At 40.7% G+C, this 19809-nt stretch overlaps 1 protein-coding gene across 7 annotated transcripts in view; it reads left to right on the top strand.

Annotated features, from left to right (window-relative positions):
* The window catches only part of LOC125452570 (four and a half LIM domains protein 2-like), a 69775-nt gene that overhangs the window by 35722 nt on the left and 14244 nt on the right, over positions 1-19809 (top strand). For 2 of the 7 annotated variants that reach the window (XM_048531157.2, XM_048531158.2), the window contains one exon: positions 6055-6173. The exons of 4 other annotated variants lie outside the window; for them this stretch is intronic. The gene's annotated coding sequence lies outside the window, so the exon portion shown is untranslated. Of the gene's footprint in view, positions 1-6054; positions 6174-14947; positions 15039-19809 lie in introns of those variants that run through there. One more of the 7 variants, XM_048531159.2, reaches the window with a different exon arrangement.

Below are 19809 nucleotides of genomic sequence, written 5' to 3'. Positions count from 1 at the left end.
TTTCACACAAGGAAGCCTTATAATTGATCTGATTAACAACATTTTAGTTGAAATATGAAAGCTGTGCACTTAAAAGTAGCAGTGTTTGTTATGAATGACCTGAGGTATTTTTTAAAAAGGAAACTGAAACATCTTTCCTCATCTAACCGTAACAAATTTGGGGGCTCACAGATAGACAGAGTTTTGACAGAAAACAAAATCATTGGAGTTGGGGCGGTGGGTAGTGGGGAGAACAATTTGTTACTTCAAGAGCTATTTAAAAACAGCATCTTTGAAAAGGTTTCCTAGAATTTCTACGATTGAAAAGGATTAAAGTGTCTATGTTTAATATTAAGGCTTTCATGAGACAGGGCGAAATACTTATGAGAACCTAAAAGCCTTTGGAAGAATTCAAATAAAAGAATTTAAAATGTTCAAATAATGTAGGCACTTAGACGTTACATTCCACCTGAAAGCCAGAAAAAAAAATCAGAAATGGCAAAACAGACGAGGCAATATCTAGAGGTAGAACCTGAGGACAGCGAAACTGATCATTTAAAAGTGGAACAGCTAAGACTAGAATTGGAGTTCCTGCAATGGAGAGATGGCAAGGGAAAAGGAGAGAGATTGAGGGAGAGAGAGAGAGAAAAATGAGAATAGAGAGAAATGAGGGAATTCCAGGAAAGGAGTTGCAATTGAAATGCCTCAAATTGAGGAAGAGGCATTCCAATGAAGGACACTGATGCGAGGGAATGACAACTGACTCACTGTTATAGAATTGAAATGTTCAAGTTTGCCAATATAATCCTGAAGTTGTGGAAGAAACTGGATACTTTGTCTCTTTTGAAAGGTTATCTTAGAAATTAAAGCAGCCAATGGAATAATGAACATGTTGCAACGCAGGCTGGCAAGGAAAGCTCACAATGTTTACACACTCATACCTCAGGAAAGTGCCATTGACTATAAGCAGCAAAATGGGCTATTTTAAATACAGAAATGATAATGCTAGAAACATATAGGGAAAGTTCTAAATAGACAAGAAATAGCCTGACTAGGAATACTCTGAATTTGTAGGAGTTTTGCAGTTTGCATTTTTGTCACGAGTATAAGCACTTAAAATTGCCATAATCACAAAAACCTTCCTGAGATAGTTCTCCTGGAGGAGTTAAAATACTCAATTTTCTTTTAAATCTGGATGCATGTAGTGGTGTAGAGGAGGCACGGCATTTACTCTGTCTGAGACTATATGTTAGCACAGAGGGAACCTGAGATCTGGGAGCTGTCACATTTCTATGAGTTGGACTGCTGTAAGGTCAGGGACTAAAGTGCCCAGCTTGTCACACAAGCTTTCTGCTGCAGAACGGTGAGATGGCTGCTTTGATGTGGCAGTCTGCACAAAGCTCAGACATAGGGACATAATGAAATGCCTGAGATTTTGGCATATCAGAAAGAAATTCCTCATTTTATATTTAATCAAGCACTCTAGTTACATGCTGTGGAAATAGCTTCTCTTTGCTCATTGAAGGCAGGGTTCTCACCGGCTCAATTGGCGAGCTAAGGAGGACCCTGCGTTACCTCTCCCAGGAAATCCCGTCGAACTACAAGGCACTTTGGCAATGAGAGCCTACCAGTGAGCTATCCCCTGGAATCAGGTCCCAGTGTTCATGTGTGTATGTGTGTGTGTGGCAGGGCTGGGGTGGGAGTGAGTGGTAGGGAGAGAAAGGCCATCTAGCAAGGGCTACCAGTCAACCAGAAGTCCTTGTGCTCATTAGGACCATGGACACAACAGTGACTGTTATCAGAAGCCGTTTCCCTCTTTCCAACCCTGGAGTTCTAGGATTGTGGAGGATTCAGGACAAATATAAGTGCTTTCAGGGGCAGGGATCACTGGTTCTTGATTTGGGGAAAAGGGGAAAGGGAGTATCCAGCTCCGCCATTAGGCATTGATAGCCTTTTTGTTGGAGAGACACCTTCTACCCCATGAGCTAACTGTGTGATACTAGAACTGAACACAATAAGGCCTAACCAGTGATCTGTAAAGATACTGGCTTGCTTCTGTATGCAGTGCTTCTACTTATAAAGCCAAAGATGTCATGCACTATTTTATTTTTAAAAGCAGTTTTATGTATGTTTCTTTGCCACTTTCTGCATCTCTCCACACCGAATCACCTCCCTTCTCCTTTAAAAATGAGACCAGAAAATTTATCTTATAACCTATATTTAAAATGGCTCCATCTAGTTTATATTACTTTTCCTTATTAATTTGCTTGCATCTGTCCATTTTAACAGTCTTTGGACTGAATGCCCTTCTGAATTCAGTCCATTCTATCATCTGCCAGGTCATGCTAACAAAATTCCAATCCAGGTAATTTATTTAGTATATTTACATGCAGCTGTTGCTGTAATTTACCTTCAACTCTTCCAACATTATATGGCTTTGCTGTCCATCTCTAATATTTTTTCAAGGACATGTTTGAAACATCAAGCTATGAAATATAGTGTTGATTACTCTGTCTGCAGAATCTAGGTCTTTGTGATAAATGAGTTCATCAACATGGTATTCTTGGGTACAAAGGCCTACTAAAGATTTGTTTTGTACGCAAAAATGAAAATGAATCAAATTCAATGCAAAACCTTGAATAACGCTGAAGATTAGTTACTAAAATAAGGACATAAAATGCTGGAAATGCTCAGCAGGTCATGCAGCATGTTTGCAGGCAGGAATGAGTTTAACATGGCACGTTGATCACTCCTTGGCAGAACTGAATTGAACAGGTTTTAAACAAAAACTGAAATGGGGTAAGAGGCCTCGAAGAAACAGTAAAATCAAGAAATTAGGTTGAAGCAGGCAGGAGGCTGTTCAACAGTTGTTGAGTTTAATTAAGTTTAAGAGTTGGCCGTGAGAACCATTGCTCTCATTTCTTCAGGCGGCAGCTTTTGGTGATGATCCTGTTGTTCATTACTGCTCCTTCAGAGACCCATCTATCACTTCTTTATTGTACAATTTCCATGTCCTTTTTGCCTTGCCCCACTTTTTGGCACTCAGGTCTGGATATTGCATGCCCACTCGGGCTGTGTTTTCAGCACAGAGACATGTAAAATAGGGTAGATGCAGGAGGCATCAACAAAAAATATTTTTAATTAATCTGTAGTGATATGTTGTGACACACCTCTGAAGTAGGTTACAGTTGAGCCTAGATAGTGTTGTCTAGAGGTAGGAATATTACTCCACCACAAGTGTCCTAAGACCACCTACCACTTAAAAAGCAATAATGTGTGATCATGTGAGCTTGTTAGAGCCTCAGTTCTTGCAATATTACCCTGCCCATGCTGTAAAAGTTTGGTGTGGGCAGATTGGTCGGAAGATGCAGTCTGTTTTTGTTTTAAATGGTTTTAAAATCATGGGAAGGAGGGGATGTAATAGTTTAATACATTTGGTTAATCAGAGGACACCTAGAGTAAACAGCACTCCCATTCCTTCATACTTGCATGTACACCAAAACCTAATCACCACTGCCTTCGTGCCCATCAGTCCTTATAGGGTGGGCCAATCCTCTCCAACCGATACCTCCCAGAGCTATCCACTCAAAAGATCCATGGTTGTCATTTTCATGGCTCTTCCTGAAGTATTGGCAGGACCCACTACCGAGTGCAGGTGCTGCTGGGTTTGTCAGTACTGCCGGCTAACCCAGACTGGATGGCAGAGTGGGATTTCTTCCAAATCTGAGAATGCCATATCGTTGCTGCAGGGCTGACATTTTCTTCAGTGGTCAGTCCAGCCCACTTACCAGAATGCTTCAGCCTGAAATCTCTCCTGTCATCCACACCCATTGGTTCCTTTTCTTTATTCCTCCCACCCTGCATTCTTCCTCTGTGCATACTTAAAGCCTGTTTTATCCTAAATTTCTTCCATTTTCAATGACTTGAAATGTTGCCTGAAAGGACTGAGTAATGTCAGTGGTGGGGTGAAGTGGGAGTGAGATGGGGGAAGATGTGTTTGTGTGTTGTGGTGATAGATATTTGGTTGGGTATGGGAGTAGAGTGGTGAGTAGTGTGGGGGTAGGTGTGGAGTTGAGTCTGAGGATTTGGGGGTGGGTTCGAGTGGGGTTGGGGATGGTGTGATTATATGTGTGGGGGTGGTGTGGTGTGCAGATGCGGGTGGGGTTGAGGGTGGTGGGTTGGGGCGGAGTTGGTATCTCTAAACTACAGAAAAAAGATTCTAAATATTCCTGTGTGAAGGTCAATATTTTCTTTTGCTTAACATTTACTGCATAGCACAGACAATTTTTAAGCGTTAAACCACAAGATGATCCTATTACAGTGTTACTGTGAATCAGTGCCCTTCTACAATGGCATGAGTGACACAGGAAATAGATCCAATTGTAAATCCTAGGATTATCCTAATAGGATACTGTTATGCAATGGAGAAACTCAGCCACCAGTGCCGGTCATTAACTTTAACTACCTCGGTTCCTGACCATCTAACTTCTCAAAGCTAATCAGAAATGGACAGGAAATGATGGCCTTGTCAGTAGTGTCTACATTACGCGGATAAAGAAAACTCCTCCTTTGTGGGTAAAATTTCACCATATTATGCCCTCTATTCAACCTCACACACCCCTACATGTCACCTGTGCTGTCTAACTCACTCACTCAGGACACCTCCCCATCCACACCTACAGTATCAGCAGTGCCACCCACTTTAATCTCATATAATGCCGACTTCTTTTTCATTCCAGGAGGAAAACAGGCAGCAATTGGACAAAATGAATCAATATGTGTGGTGTGCTGCCCGTCATTTGGCTCCTCACCCCTTAGGAAGAGCGGATCCTGACTTTGACCACCCTGAGGGGGACATGGGCTGGTATTGATGGATGCCCTTGACTTACTGGGCTGGGAACCCTTAATTGAAGGTTATCCCCCTTGACATAACTGAGGCCTTCAGATAACCATGACAAGCTTCCTGCCTTTGTGCCTGTGCTAAATGTTAAGGCAGGGTAACAGTGATATGAGCTTAGTATCTCTGGCTGAAGAGATAAAATATAAAATGACAAAGCAAAACAGGGATGCTGTGAGCATCCAGGTAGGCTCAGAGTGAGCAAGCATTATGACAGCAAGCAAAGAACCCAATGATGCAGCTTGGTCCACTTTGTGAGCTGGGTGTGTGCTCTGAGCACCCAGTGTCCTTGCTGCAACAATGCTATGACAGTTGCAAATGTAGCCTAAAGTGTAGCGCTGACATGCAGAAGCATCCTGTGAATAGATTTGAGATGTGACATGAAGGTGCTGAGAGTCTGGCAGATGTCAAATGCAATATCTGTGGACATATGAGTGGCATGTGCCTCTGGAGTGTGCTTTAAGATTTTAGTGCCCAACATAGAGGTTGTTTGGAGCAAATGGTGAGTTGTACCCGCCAAAAACCCACTCTGATTTCCATGCCGGGTTTTACCAATGGCTAGTTTGTTTGGTGAGTTTTCTAGGTTTGCAACCGGAATATTCATTTGGTGAGCTGGACTGTTCACAAATCTTTTGACAAGAAATAATGTGCATCACTGCCTAGCGAGAATTTTGCAACGCTGTTGGAGAAAAAGGCGCAAGCTAAAGCAAAATGGCATCAACACTGAGATGGCCCCACCAATTATCATACCCAATTCTGCTCCCACATTTCACAAAAGCACACAATGTGCAAACTTCTGTAAGATTCCATTTAGATGTTCAACATTCACATAATTATCAGCAAAACATATGTTCTGTTTACAATATCATAAGTTTAAAGAATTGCATTCACTTTCCTTGTCCATTAAAAGCTAATTTAATAAAAGACTAAAACTGCAAGCATGTGGTTTAACTCAAAGGTTGTGTCATAACTAAGTTTAAATATAGTAAAACAGGACAAATAACTATCGTTTAATGATGTATCCCATGTTTCAATTATATTCCCTTTCTGAAGGTTTTTCTGTCAGCAGTTTCATAACTGGGTTAATGTTGCTTTGATTTTTTTTCTCTTCCAATTATACAATGTTGAAAACATTATTGTTCCTTCTGCATCAGCAGTCATCTTATATTGCTTTGCAGTGAGCAAAAAGTTTACATTCAAGTTCCTGAATAAAGTGGCTGCATGAAAATAACTGGAAGCCCTGCAGCAAAGGAACAGTCCTCAGAGTATTGCAATTTTAGACCTAACAACCAAGCTGGTAAGTAAATTGTGGATGGCTGGATGAAAATGATCATTCCAATTGTTATTTTTGGTTGCTTACTGCGAAAAATGTAACCTCATTTTATTTGTGATATCTTATTCTAATGCCATGAACACATTGGTTTTGGCTTGTTGCAAAGACAAGTATAAAATTCTTTCTTGAAACAGTAACCTTCGCCTTTTGTTAGTAACACATTGCGTAAATATAGGCCTTGATTTAGATGCATAAAACTGAGCTGGGATTAAGAAGCGAAAGTGATTATTTTGATACAAAAAGATTATGCAAAATGTATAGTAACTGGAAAAGCTGGATATTGTGACTGAGCCCTAGAAATGTTTGAACAGTGATCCTGACTTATTAAGGAGGCAACTGTGTTGCTTTTCAAAGTAGTATTCAAAGTCTAAAGCAAAGAAAGAAATTATCTTAATGCAAACATTGTACTTACTAAGACTAGTGTCAGAAAATATTGTATCAGGTTCATCAAGGGGGAAATTCAATGTTCCATGTAATAGTTTTTCTTTAAGCACATATCATCCAAATAGAATTAAATTCTTGTTGATACAAAGTATCACTAGATATCAGAACTGTTCATTTGTATATTTTCCCTGAATATTCCATTTCATTTAGACAACACACACAAAGTAGTTGGTGTTAACAAACATCGATAGTAGAAGCTCTAGTATGCACTGGCTTTTTGCTTTTCAAATCTCATTTCTTTTCCTTGTGTTTTTCATTTATCTTCGAATTAAAAAGAATATCATTCATTTCTTCATTTTAACATGCAGGAATAGGAGAACACCTATAATCTGAATGTGGTTTATAATTTTCGCACATCTTAAATAAAGCTTTGAGAAAATAACTGTGTGAGTACATTAAGTTGATCTATTTGCCCTCCAACATATAAGGTACAGGTATAGTTAATGATTGTTTCAAGTGGTATTTTTAATTCAATGGCGAAAGATTTACCATCAGGGTAAATCATTGATACAATTTGTGCAGCCGTGTAAATACTGCATGAATCATCTTTGATACGTCATTTTGCTTTTATTATCTGGCTTTAAAGTACTAGATAAGGAATCACTGCCTATTTTTCTTGCTGCCCTGAATAGAGTCATAGAGACCTCCAGCTCGGAGATAGGCCCTTCGGCCAAAATGGGCTTCACTACGCTCATTCCCGTGCATTTGGCCCAAATCCTTCAAACCTTTCCTATCCATGTATTTGTTCCAATGCCTTTTAAATGTTGTTAATGTGCACACCTCAACCACTTCTGCTGGCAGTTCATTCCATTTTGTAGCACCTGCTGTGTAAAGAAGTTGTCCTTCACGTTCCCATGTATTCTTTCCTCTCTTACCTTAAACTGATGGCCTCTCTAGTCCTTGATTTCCCAACCCTGAGAAAAAGACTGAGTGCATTCACCCTATCCATGCCTCTCATGATCTTACACATTCCTATAAGATCTCCCCTCAGTCTCCTATGGTTTAAAGGAAATGTCCTAGCTTGTCCAGCCTCTCCCTATACCTCGTCTCTTGAGTAGAAGCGACATCTTTATAAACTTCTCCTGCTTTCTCCACTTCAATAAAATCCTTCCTATATCAAGGTGACCAAAGCTGAACGCAATGTTCCAAGTGTGGCCTCACCAACCTCCTGCACAACTGCAGCATAACTTCCCAACTTCTGTACTCAATGCTCTCTGACTGTTGAAGGCCAGTGTGCCAAAAACCTTCCTCACTGCCCTGTCTACCTGTGACTCTACTTTCAGAGAACCTGCACCTGCACACCAAAGTCTCTCTGCTCCACTTCACTCCTCAAGGCCCTACATTCACCATGAAACTCCTACCTTGACTTGACTTTCCAAAATGCAGCACCTCACACTTATCTATATTAAACTCCATTTGCCATTTCTCGGCCCACTTCCCCAGCTGATCGAGATCCTGCTGGACTTCCTGATAATCTTTCTCATGGTCCATGATATCGCTTGTTTTAGTATTATCCACAAACTTACTGATCATGCCTACGACATCGTCATACAAGTCATCAATATAGATAACAAACAGCAATGGGCCCAATGGGGTCTCTTTGAATTCCATACGATCTACCCTTCCAGAGCAGACTACCATGTGGAACCTTATCAAAGGCTTGACTGAAATCCTTGTAGACTACATCTACTGCCCTGCCCTCACTCTAATAAATTTGTGAGACATGATCTCCCATGCACAAAGCCATGCTGACTACTCCTAATCAAACCCTGTCTTTCTAAATACATATATATCTTATCCCTGAGATCTTCTCATGTAACTTAGCTACCACAGATGTTAAGCTTACCGGTCTATAATTCCCAGGTTTTTCTTTGCAGCCCTTCTTGAATAAGAGCACAACATTCACTACCCACCAGTGTTCCAGGACCTCACCCGTGGAAAATGATGATGTAAATATATCAGTCAGGGACCCTGCAATTTCTTCTCTAGCCTCTTGTAGGGTTCTTGGGTATACCTGATCAGGAGCAGTAGATTTATCCACCTTCATATATTCTAATATTTCCAACATCACCTCTACTGTGTTAACTATTTAAACTTTATTGTAAAAACAAATCAGTAAAATAGCTGAATTTCCACAATTACCCTTGGTGTCAACTGTGTCTTAGAGTCATCTCTGGCTTTATTTTTAACTATGGCTCAGTTGGTGACATTCTTCCATCTAAGTCACAAGGTTCTGGTTTTAAGTTCCACTGCAAGCCTTGGGCACAAAAATCTAAGCTTACACTCTGATACAATCCTGAGGGAATACATTGAAGGCTCTGTCCTTTGAAGGAGATATTAACAAAGGCTCCACCTGCCTGGCAACTACATGCAAATAAAATATTCCTGTGTGTGTGTGTGTGTGTGTGTGTGTGTGTGTGTGTGTCTGTGTGTGTGTCTGTGTGTGTGTACATTTGTATTGGGGGAGGAGGTGTGGCTGTTATGACTGATGTCCTGGACAATATTTAATGCTCATTACAGTCCATAGGAAGGATGAGATTACAGGGTACATAAAAGTGCAGGGTAAAATAAGGCTGAGTCAGCACAGCTTGATCAAGGGGATGTCGTGTCTGACAAATCATTAGAATTCTTTGAGGAGGTAATGAGCAAGTTAGATAAAGACGAGCCAGTGGAAGTGATCTATTTGGATTTGTAGAAGGCCTTTGATAAGGTGCTACATCAGAGATTGCTAAATAAGGCAAAAGCCCATGATGTTAGGGGTTAGGAACTGGCATAAATAGAGGATTGGTTAATTGGCAGAAAGCAGAGAGTGGGGATAAATAGGTCTTTTTCAGGATGGCAGCTGGTGACTAGTACAGTTCAACAGGAAACAGTGTCGGTATCGCAATTATTTACATTATACATTAATGAACTGAATAAAAGATTGGAGGATTCCAAGATAACAAAATGTGAGGCTGGATGAACACAGCAGGCCAAGCAGCATCTCAGGAGCACAAAAGCTGACGTTTCGGGCCTAGACCCTTCATCAGAGAGGGGGATGGGGTGAGGGCTCTGGAATAAATAGGGAGAGAGGGGGAGGCGGACCGAAGATGGAGAGTAAAGAAGATAGGTGGAGAGAGTATAGCTGGGAGGTAGGGAGGGGATGGGTCAGTCCAGGGAAGATGGACAGGTCAAGGAGGTGGGATAAGGTTAGTAGGTAGATGGGGGTGCGGCTTGGGGTGGGAGGAAGGGACGGGTGAGAGGAAGAACAGGTTAGGGAGGCAGAGACAGGTTGGACTGGTTTTGGGATGCAGTGGGTGGGGGGGAAGAGCTGGGCTGGTTGTGTGGTGCAGTGGGGGGAGGGGACGAACTGGGCTGGTTTAGGGATGCAGTTGGGGAAGGGGAGATTTTCAAACTGGTGAAGTCCACATTGATACCATTAGGCTGCAGGGTTCCCAGGCGGAATATGAGTTGCTGTTCCTGCAACCTTCGGGTGGCATCATTGTGGCAGTGCAGGAGGCCCATGATGGACATGTCATCTAAAGAATGGGAGGGGGAGTGGAAATGGTTTGCGACTGGGAGGTGCAGTTGTTTGTTGCAAACTGAGCGGAGGTGTTCTGCAAAGCGCCTGGGAACCCTGCAGCCTAATGGTATCAATGTGGACTTCGCCAGTTTGAAAATCTCCCCTTCCCCAGCTGCATCCCTAAACCAGCCCAGTTCGTCCCCTCCCCCCACTGCACCACACAACCAGCCCAGCTCTTCCCCCCCACCCACTGCATCCCAAAACCAGTCCAACCTGTCTCTGCCTCCCTAACCTGTTCTTCCTCTCACCCATCCCTTCCTCCCACCCCAAGCCACACCCCCATCTACCTACTAACCTCATCCCACCTCCTTGGCTTGTCCGTCTTCCCTGGACTGACCTATCCCCTCCCTACCTCCCCACCTATACTCTCTCCACCTATCTTCTTTACTCTCCATCTTCGGTCCGCCTCCCCCTCTCTCCCTATTTATTCCAGAGCCCTCACCCCATCCCCCTCTCTGATGAAGGGTCTAGGCCCGAAACGTCAGCATCCTGAGATGCTGCTTGGCCTGCTGTGTTCATCCAGCCTCACATTTTGTTATCTTGGAATTCTCCAGCGTCTGCAGTTCCCATTATCTCTGAAAAGATCGGAGGACGTTGTTGCTAATTTTACAGATGACCCAAAGATAATTGGAGGGACAGATAATGTTGAGGAAATGGGGGATACTGTAGAATGACTTGGACAAGCTAGGAGAGTGAGTAAAGAAATGCAGATGGAATACAATGTGGGCAAGTGTGAGGTTATGCACTTTGGTAGGAAGAATAGAGGTATAGACTATTTTCTTAATGGAGAAAGATTTCAGAAATCTGAAGCACAAAAGGAATTTGGAGCCGTAGCTCAGGGTTTTCTTCAGGTTAACATGCAGGTTTAGTTGGTAGTTCGAAAGGTGAATCAATGTTTACATTCATTTCAAGAGGGCTAGAATCCAGGATCAGAGATGTACTGCTGAGATAATATAAGAGATAGCAGGAACTGCAGATGCTGGAGAATCTGAGATAAAAAGGTGTAGAGCTGGATGAAAACAGCAGGCCAAGCAGCGTCAGAGGAGCAGGAAGGCTGATGATTCGGGCCTAGACCCTTCTTGAGAAAAAATGAAGGGTCCAGACCCGAAACGTCAGGCTTCATGCTCCTCTGACGCTGCTTGGCCTGCTGTGTTCATCCAGCTCCACACCTTGTTATCCAAGATAATATAAGGCTCTATTTTGAGCACTTTTGGAATATCATGAGCAGTTTTAGGCCTCATATCTAGGGAAGAATATGTTGGTGATGGAGGAGATCCAGAGGAGGTTTGTGAGAATAACCCTAGGATTGAAGGGCTTGTCATATGAGGAATGGTTGAGGACTCTGGGTTTGTGCTCAATGGAGATTAGAAGGTTGAGTGGATCTGATTGAAACTTACAGAATACTGGATACAGTGGACATGGAGAAGATGCTTCCACTAGAACGAGAGCCTTGGAATTAAGGGCATAGTCTCAGAGTGAAGGAATGAGCTGTTGCAAAGTTGGGTAGGGTACTTGTGAATTGGAAGGCAGGATGTTAGAATTTGTTTGTAAAAATGATAGTGGAAAAGAGTGTGTGGTCGCTTTAAGAGGTGATGTGCTTTTCTAAGCTTGGAAATAAAAAGAAATGTCTGCAAGCAGCTGCAGCTACAGACAGTTCTGAAATTGAAACATATGTATCAATTGGCTGTGTGTTGGAAACCTAGGCTTGTTTTGATGTTAAGGCAACCAGCTTGAATATCAGCCTATTAATTTAAACCAGGACTGAAAACCAAATGAAAATTTCAATCTGGTGGTTTTGACAACCTTGGACCAATCCTATTGCAAGAAATTAATAGGGTTAGAGAAAGAGGACTTTTCAAAATCAGCATGAGAATGAACTGCCATTGGAGGAGTAAAGATCTGGCTGTAATAGAAATTTTTAAGCTGTCTGATTAAGCACCACAAAGTACCAGAACACTCTTAGCTACTGTTCCTGACACAAGGATTCAGTGAAGAAAGGATTCATGACTGAAGAATAGTGGAAAAAACAGAAAACATTATGGGAGACACATTCCTAGTGCAGTTTTGAGAGCCTCATTTTTAATTTATTTTTTCTTATAACTTTGGTTTATTCAAGTGGGACTTGTATTTATTGGGCAGCATACCATTAGGCTTTTGTTTTATTTGGGAATAGTTAGTTGTTGGGGGGAGGGCGGAATTGTTTGGTTTGTCAGTAGTTCTGTTAATTTGATCATTGTTAGAGTTGGATAAATAAATTGTTATTTGTTGAATGTAAAGTGATTGTCAGGAGTTTATTTTATTTCACCTCCCTTTGAGAACAGATGGGGAGGCGAGAGGCATACCAGTTTTCATATTTCCTTTAACAGATTAAGAGGTCAGGCAAGCTTCTTGGGGTGTGTGGGGAGTTCTGTTTTAATTATCACACAGGTAGCGACCACTCCTTCCTAACAGAGAACTTAGAACTGAGACGAGGAGGAATGTCTTCAGCTAGAAGTGGTTAATCTGTAGAATTCATGGCACATAAGGCTGTGGAAGCCAAACTACTGCGTGTATTTAAGCTCGCAGTAGATAGATAGATTCTTGATCAGTAAGAGGATCAAGGCTTATGGAGAGAACGCAGGAAAATGGGGCTAAGAAACACATCAGCCATGATCAAATGGTGGAGCAGTCTCAATGGGCTGAATAGTATAATTCTGCTCCTATAACTTATTGTCAGCCAATGTGGTGAAAACAGCGTCTGACCATTATCACATTCACATTCCATTGTTGGGAGTTTGCTGAGTGAAAGATATAATGTCTCCACATTCTCGCAGTGACTAAAGTTCACCAGTACTTAATTGGGCTGGAGATGATTTGCAGTTGTTATCAAAACATGACATGAAGACAAGAGACAAACACACTGTGGAGCTGGAGGAGGACAGCAGGCCAGGTAGCATCAGAGTAGCAGAAAAGTTAACATTTTCTTCAGAAGACAAGGCTTTCTTTATTATTTTTCTCAAATCAATTGTAATTCTTTCTTCCTGATCAGAAAATAAAACTAAATGGTCAAATTGGACCACTTCTTTAGCTGATGAAGGTGGTGTGGTACAATGAAACAAAATAGCTTGAAGTGATCCCGGTGATGGGCCTAGATTCAAGGTTTTTTTTAGTCTGAGTCACTATCTAATAACACACAGTAATGCCATGACGAGTGTAATACTGCAGTGAAATGTGACAAGTCATTTGGAATCATATCACAGTGCTTCATGTGCAATAAAAATGGAAGAATAGTAAAGATTTTCTCAATCATGCGGAAGCAGGTACAATAACGATATTTAAGAAGTGTTTAGATAGACACATGGCAGGCAGGGAATAGAAGATACGGACCATGTGAAGGCAGATGGAATTAGTTTAGAATAGAATCATGATCAACAGAGATGTAGAATCCTTACAGAGTGGAAGTAAGCCATTCAGCCCATACTTACCCTCCAAAGAGAAGACCAAACCCCAAGGCTAGTTGAAGACAGGTCCCTGGTGCTGTGAGGCTATCATACATTTGTTTCCTTCACTCAGTTATTGATGTCAGTCATTATTGGTTAATATTGCTGACACTAGAATGAATCAGTGCTGCTGCATTACAGAAAGGAAAATCAACCATGGCTCTTTGTTCCTGATTGCTCTCCAATGGCCTCTGCTAAAAATATGCATGCATGTGAATAATAAGATTAGAGACCTACAGCTGAATAAACTGATAACACTGTTAACTTTTCAAGCCCAATATAACTCTTCTTCAGAGCTGAGGAAGCAGCATAGTGGGCTCAAAACATTAACTCTGTTTCTCTCTCCACCAGTGCTGCCAGGCCTGCTGAGTTTCTCTATTGCTTTCTCTTTGTGTCTCAAATTAAACTGGTAACATTTGCTGCTATATATACATTCTATATGCAAGAATAGTTATTAATTAGCTGAAGTGTGAAAGAATAAGACGATCTTGGATAATTATTTTCATGTTAAAAAAATGGTGATCCGGGAGGAAAGAAGGGGAGAAACCAATTTGAAAGCGAGCAAAAGAAGAGCTAGCGGGAATAACAAAAGAATGCCTTACACAGAAATCTAATTTTCATGTAGTTACTATTTATTTTCAGCTGTCTTTGCCTCTACCTGTGCCTCCTCCGGAGTTAGGAAAATGTCTAGCCATGTTAATATTTATTTGTTACTTCCTTCTGTGACTGAGGCTTGTAAATTAACTGCACATAATTAAGATGAAGGGGAAAAAACTGTTCCTCATTGCGATTCCCTTGTACATCTGAAGTTGGATTGAAAATGAGTCACAATTGATGCATAGATACCCACTGGGTATTGCACTGACACTGTTAATTGCTAAATCTTTACTGCAATGTTAAAACTGAGCACTGTGTAAAAATAAACAAACTAATTTGCACCTCTCAGACACAAACTGATAGCACATGATGCAAAGGAGAGAAAATTATTTTGTACGTCCCCTTCCGTACTGTTGAAGACTTTAAATTTATTATTGTCAGTTAATTAAGCCTTATGTGTGCTATTGAGCTGAATGTCAGTGCGAAGCAATAAGGTGGTATTCACACGTAGGTAACATAGACAGTGCAAGGAAAACACTGCCTTAAAAGGTATGAATCAGTGCAGGAGAACATGTTTCTTATCCCTTGAGATGCAGAGGAATAGTATATATAGTATTTATAGTTTGTCTTCGGGGTATCTAATGAGCGTAGTGGACACATTTCCAACTTGTCCTTGCATGAAGGCAGCAATTTTCCTTTTGTATCATCAGATGTTGATCACTGCTCTATAAACTTCACTCATATCAGGTAATCCTCTTCTGCATGTTATTAAATTCATATTATTTAAGGAACTCTTTTATAGCATATTGAGCTGGGGCAGGGGGTTAGTGTCAGTTAACTCAATTGGATATATGGCCAGAGTATACTACAGATGAACAGTACGTGTTCAATTCTTGTACCAGCTGCAGTAAGTTGCAGAGGACCATCTCCTCACCTTGCTGCAGGGTTATGGAATGTTTCTCCCAAGCTGTACATGATCAATTACCTCTTGCTAATGGAGACAAATGCTTACAATCCTCCTTGGATGATGGCTTACTACTTGTAATTGTGTAATTGGTAAATTACTTAGCAAAAGCTTTCATAAAGTAAAGAATAGATTCCAAAGCAGGAAAATAAAAACAAATTCATTTGTCTTTTTGATTACCTAATGACAATAATTAGGTTTCTTTAGATTGCACTGTGCTTTAAATCATTACTGTAGAGGTACTTTAGGCCACTGACAACGTGTAACTGAATTTCTGGTTTTAATTTTTCTGGTTTATTTAACTTGAATTGAACTCCAAAACCTGTTCCGTAAGTATTAATGTTAAGTTGCAGTCAACTTGCTGCTCAAGGTGAGTGTATGGAACACATTTTCCATACCACTTATTCAATAATAAAACAATGTTTGACAACACATAACAGCTATCAAATGACACAAAATTTGCACCTGGTCCACTGCAGAACATCAGGGTCTTAAAGTTTCATCCTTGGCTTGTACTGAATTCCTTAATCACAGCCAAAGACTGATACAGTGATAATGGGAACTGCAGATGCTAGAGAATCCAAGATAACAAAGTGTGGAGCTGGATGAACACAGCAGGCCAAGCAGCATCTCAGGAGCACAAAAGCTGATGCTTCGGGCCTAGACCTTTCATCAGAAAAGGGGGATGGGGAGAGGATTCTGAAATAAATAGGGAGAGAGGGGGAAGCGGACCGAAGATGGATAGAGGAGAAGATAGGTGGAGAGGAGAGTATGCGGGGGAGAGGTAGGGAGGGGATAGGTCAGTCCAGGGAGGACGGACAGGTCAAGGGAGCAGGATGAGGTTGGTAGGTAGGAAATGGAGTCTAGGCCTGAAATACAGCTTTTGTGCTCCTGAGATGCTGCTTGGCCTGCTGTATTCATCCAGCTCCACACTTTGTTATCAAAGACTGATACAATTGGGTTCAGTGTTCCAGAGTAGCAAGAGGAAAAATCAACCTGGCTGATTGCTTTTGAGTGAACCTGCTGGAAAATATGCCTACATATGATTTATTTAAGACCAAAATCTATCTTGGCCCAGGGCCTACTTTCACTTCTGTTGACTTCAATAAGTATGGTAGATTGGGCAGTCCATTACATCCAATCAGTTTTATGGCAAGTGGAAGTTTGAAATGTCTGTCCTTATTATTTTGGCAGAGACAGTGTTGCGGGGGGGGGGGGGGGGGGGGGGGGGGGGGTAGCGGTGTGGGTGTGAAGATGCGAGAAATACCTGACAATAAAGCAAAGAGCTGCCAGTGTTGGAAATCTGAAACAAAAACAGAAATGCTGGAGAAACTCAGCAGTTAAGGCAGCACTGTGTACTGTGTACAGTCCTGGTCGCTCTGCTATAGGAATGATATTACTAAATTAGAGAGGGCTCAGGAAAGATTCACAAGGATCTTGCCAGGAACGGAGGGTTTGAGTTATAAAAATAGACTGGACAGGCTGGGACTTTTTTCCCCGGTGCATAGAAGTTTGACGGGTGACATTATTGAAGTTTATAAAATCGTGAGGAGCATCGATAAGGTAAATAACAAATTATTTTCCCTCGGGTGGTGGAGTTCAAAGATAGGGGACATATTTTAAAGGTGAAAGGAGAAAGTTCTAAAAAAAACACGAAGAGCAACTTTAAGACACGGAGAGGTTCGTGTGTGGAATGAACTGCCAAACAAAGTGGTGAATGGAGGTACAATTACAACTTTTAAAAGTCATTTGGATAAGTACATGAATAGGAAAGTTTTGGAGGCATATGGGCCAGATGCAGGCAGGTGGGATTGATTTGGAACAATGATCGGCGAGGGCTACTTGGACTGAAGGGTCTATTTCCAGGCTGATGATTCTACGACTCTATGACTATTACTATGACTCTGACTCTGAACAGCACAACTCCAGTGACACTTTTTCAGAGCAGAATTCACATTAAACACCTTGTTTATCTTCCTATTTTATCTCATGCAGTATTATGCCCTCAATGGGTTTAAGAAATGTGAAAATCAGGGAATGTAGCTCAATTTAGCTAAGTGGATTTGAAGTTCAAATAGAATGTCTTGCATCAGAAAATGAATTCGGTACCTGTTGTAATATGAATAAATTTATAAAATTCAAGTGCTTATTGTAATCACTTGATTTTATAATTGTTATCACTTTACAGGCTTGCCACAACCTAGTGAATACTAAGGATAGTCTCTTTGGTATATCCTGTTTAAAAAAAGGGCTTTGTGGCACACTAATATTGTCCCAACCTCTGCATCAGGGAGACCGCGGGGTTACCCCCCCCCCACTTCAGAGATGTGTAATAATATACCTGAACAGATTGAATACAAAATGTTTGTCTTGTGAAAAATCTCATTATTCATCTCCCTACAATGGAAATCACCTTTCTTACCACCAGAAAATTCAGTACTTATGAACAGAATCATTATGAGGAGTATGTTTCTGACATTGAAGTTAGGCCAGAACAAATGAGGGTAACAACTTTTAAGTAGACCCCTTACATGTGGCAACAGCCAATCAAACTAATTCTGTTTAAATGAGCTAACAAGGTGTAGAGCTGGATGAACACAGCAGGCCAAGCAGCATCAGGGGAGCAGGAAGGCTGACGTTTCAGGTCTAGACCCTTCTTCAGAAAATAGAAGAAGGATCCGGGCCCGAAACATCAGACTTCCTGCTCTTCTGATGCTGCTCGGCCTGCTGCATTCATCCAGCTCCACACTTTGTTATCTTAGATTCTCCGGCATCTGCAGTTCCTGCTATCTCTAATTCTCTTTAAATGTTTTCTTTTGTGGAGATTTTCAAAACCGTAATAATCTCATCAACAAAAAAATAAATGGGATACAGTTAACCTCAGATTAAAGGCTGTAATGAGCAGTTCTTCTGGTGCAACATCTTGGGGAAATTTGTATTCTTTCCCAATAGCTGGGAAGCTTTAAGATTGCACACAGTCATCAGCATTAACCAACCAGCAGCACTTCCAAAAAAAGTCCAGATTGCACTATCACCTGAAAATGGATAAACATGACTGTATAGTGAAAATGCTGGCAAAAAGCCAAATTAGCAGTGCTGAACATTTCATGCAGTGTCTGGAATTTACTCTCTTGGTATATGATAAGATCACAGTTAACTTGTTGAAAATATTAATGTACTAAGAATCCCCACTAGACATGCCAGATGCCTACTAGAATTACATTTTATCTTTAGCATAACATAGAAGGTATGTTCCGATTATACTTCTCACAACTGGCACAGATCTGACTGAACATGTTGACAAGATACCTCATCGTCATGACAGTAACGCACAAACGAGTTGTGGGATGAACTTTGCATCAACAACTTTCGGAGTAATGTCACTTTTTGCAATATTGTTTGTAGTTTTTGATCCTTAAATCAGTAGAGATAAACCAGAAAGGAGTAAAGATAATTGAATAAATGAGTGAATTAAATTATGTTGAATTGAGAAAATGTGGTTTAACTTTGGAGAAAAGGTCAAAGCAGCATATAGTCCAGATATTTATAATGATGCAAAATTAGAAATACGAAAGCTAGAAATTAATCTTGGATGGCAGACAAAGGTGTAGTGTCTTAGGAGCTGCTGCAATACGGTCAGCCTTATTGTCCTATTGACTTCAGTCCTATTGACTGGACCAGAAACAAATATGGAACAATACATATGCTGGCAGTCAATTCAAAATTCCTTCCATTTTGGACTGTCATCCCAGCATTTTAACTCTTTTTCTTTAAACAACAGTGACAAAATTATGAAGTAGGTAAACAAAACATTATAATATATTAAGTAGTATACAGATTGACGATACAGTAATATAGTACACAGGCAAATAGAATCACATACAAAATATATAAACCATTTTAAACAGAATCTAAATGTATATGTGAATATGAAAACATGTGAATAAAATGGAAGAGGCTACCAGGACTGACCTATGAACAGTGAAAATAGGTAGTTGGAAGCAGTTGCTGTAACCAATATCTTGGTATTATGGATCAAGGGACAACCGGGGAGGCAGTGAGAGGGTGGTAAATTACTTGAATAAGAAAACAGTCATACAGAGGGAAATGCAACAGTTATGGGAATAGACAGGTGTTTTGTAATTGCAAAATACTTATAAGTAAGAAATACTATTCTGCAATCTTTAATTAAACCATTCAAAACAAACAGAAACTCCAATATTACTTTGTTATTGAATGTTATTTGTTTCTGCCTTCTCATTTTCAATAATAACTCTCAAATGATGCACCTCATTACTAACTCCCTAACTATCAAAAAAGTAGTCGTTCCATATTCACATCAAAACTTTTATGAACTGCAAAATCCGTGAACTCTTCTTTTACCCTTCTCTGGTCTGGTGGAAGTTGCCCAAATTCTTAATTTATATAGTTCCTTATCACTTTCATTTATTCAACTTTTACTTCCTGCTCTTTGTACACACATATCCTCCTGATTAAAAATGTATGAATTGGATTAAGTCAACAGAATTCTAGATTACATGTTGAATTTAATAT

The sequence above is a fragment of the Stegostoma tigrinum genome, chromosome 4 (assembly GCF_030684315.1).
Source record: "Stegostoma tigrinum isolate sSteTig4 chromosome 4, sSteTig4.hap1, whole genome shotgun sequence".
Taxonomy (NCBI): domain Eukaryota; kingdom Metazoa; phylum Chordata; class Chondrichthyes; order Orectolobiformes; family Stegostomatidae; genus Stegostoma; species Stegostoma tigrinum.
The sequence above is the reverse complement of the archived record's forward strand: the minus strand, read 5'-3'. Positions and strand labels throughout refer to the sequence as shown.